The sequence below is a fragment of the Taudactylus pleione genome, unplaced genomic scaffold, assembly GCF_031769625.1.
Source record: "Taudactylus pleione unplaced genomic scaffold, aTauple2 ptg000009l, whole genome shotgun sequence".
NCBI classification, from domain to species: domain Eukaryota; kingdom Metazoa; phylum Chordata; class Amphibia; order Anura; family Myobatrachidae; genus Taudactylus; species Taudactylus pleione.
Window position 1 is genome coordinate 786,542 of NW_028284412.1, and position 2,172 is coordinate 788,713.

Below are 2,172 nucleotides of genomic sequence, written 5' to 3' on the forward strand. Positions count from 1 at the left end.
CCAAAGCTTGAAGGGAGATGAGGAAGCCATACTTTAGGTCAGCCAGGGATTTTCCTATAGCCAGGAACCTCAGGAGAGTCACTAGCCTCTCCTCATCACAAATGGCCCTCTGCTACTTTGTATTCTGCTCTGGATGTAGGGAGTCACCAGACGCAGCAACTCCTGGAAATGTGGCATCATCCATGCGCAGGAAGTTGCTGTAGTAATTCGGATTGTTCTCCCAAATTTCCATCAGCAGCAGCATGTGAGAGCGAGTATCCCTCTGCAGCAGTCACTCCTTTGTCCAGCATGATCTGGAGAACAGGCATTAGAGTACGCTTTTGTGACAGTTTTTATTTTTTTGGTAGGAAGTGAAGGGTGCAGGCACCGCTGCACCCCTTACCTGACCCAGGGTGTCCGGAGATTTGGTTAACCCAGCTATCCAGGGAGGTTAAGACCTGAGTGCCTCAGCCAACTTTGCTAAGTCTGACATAACTCCTACCACGTCAGTGGCCCATGGCGGTGTAGGAGAGTTAGTAATCGCCATCTGTGGATCCGTTGTTAGCATCACATAACGTACAGCACCTGGTGTTCCCAGGTGGTCCCATCCAAGTACTAACCAGGTCTGACCCTTCTTAGCTTCCGAGATCAGACGAGATCGGGAGTGTTCAGGGTGGTGTGGCCGTAGGCTGGACCCCGTGGCATGTGGGTGTTGTTACACTTGGAACCGACAAACAGCTTTTGAGAAGCCTTGGTTCTGTTGGACATGGTACACACAGTCACCCAGAAAAACAGCATAAAACAGAAAAGACACAGACAAGATAAAAACACAAGAAGGCTGTGGGACACAGAGGAGGAGAAACCCCCCTCCCACAGATCAGACTCCCCTGCACTTACACCCCAGTTACTTACAGCCTCTTTACCAGGATGTAATCAGGAGATGTACTTGTCCTGGAGCAGAGGAATGGCAGCAGAGGAATGGCAGCAGAGGAGTCCAGTCTGTGTCTCTTACACGGCAATCTTCTTGTAATGGAGATGCAGTATGAGCTGCTGTGCATGAGAGAACGGCAGCCCCGCTGTTTTACAGCCATTGCCGCGTAGAGGAGAGAGACCCGCGCTACCTTTAAGCTCCGCCCCTTCTTTAAGCCCTAAAGGACTATACAAGATGTCTGGCCATTAACCTCCCCCCCCGCGTGCCTCACCGCATGTACAGCGGGGATAGGGAGAGCAGGTGCAGCCACGCGGTAGCTGCCCCAAGCCACTTAATCAGCGGGGAGAGAGAGAGCCGGGTGCTGCGCTGTAGCACTCAGTCATCAGCGCAGCGCCTCCTGTAATAGCAGGGGGAGGGAGAGTCGGGTGCCGCGCTGTAGCGCTCTTAGTCAGCAGCCCCGCGCCTCCTGTAATAGCAGGGAGAAGGAGAGCCGGGTGCCGCCACGCTGTAGCGCTCAGTCATCAGCCCCGTGCCTTGTAATAGCGCTGAGATAAGGAGATTCTGCATTAGCAGCCCTGCGCCACTGTAAGAGCGGGGTTCAGCGCCTTAACAGCGGGAGGAGGGAGAGCACACTTAGTCAGCAGAGCAGGGAGCCGTCTGCATTAGCTGCCCAGCACACTAAGTTCTGTAAGAACGCTGGGCAGCGGCGGGAGCGGGAGCCGGGGGATGCGCAGGTGCATTCAGCACTTCTCTTCTTCCTTGTTGAGAATGTGCTGTGGCGGTAAGGAGCTGTCAGTGCTTTTAGTATAAGCGCTGTGCACTCCTTCCTGTCTCCTATAAGGACAGGGTGCCAGGTACCCGGACCCCACCTTTAGAGAGGTGGCGAAGGGTACCTAATATAGTGTTAAAAAGATGCAAAAAAATAAAATAACCTAAATAAATAAAATATATGTGTTGCTGGAGCACAGCAAATTTGTGACCAGCTCTTAGTAGGCACATTTTCTAAACTGAGGGCTGATGGGGCATGGGGGGGAGGAGCTTCACACTTCTAAATTAATTAAAGTGCCGGCTCCAGTTATCCACGCCTCTATACCCAGCGTAAGCACCTCCAGTGTCCCCTAGTGGATGAAAGAGAAAATATGGGTGCAGGGTGTGCGGTTTGGCCCCCCCTGGACCCAGGGGCCAGTGTGAACTGCACACCCTGCACCAATTATAAATACGCTCCTGTTGGTCGAGGAAGGTTTAGATGTATGAATTATTCA

General features: G+C 52.7%; 1 pseudogene; it reads right to left on the bottom strand.

Annotated features, from left to right (window-relative positions):
- Nucleotides 1-552: 552 nt before the first annotated feature.
- Nucleotides 553-669, bottom strand: LOC148542709 (5S ribosomal RNA; annotated as a pseudogene).
- Nucleotides 670-2,172: the final 1,503 nt, after the last annotated feature.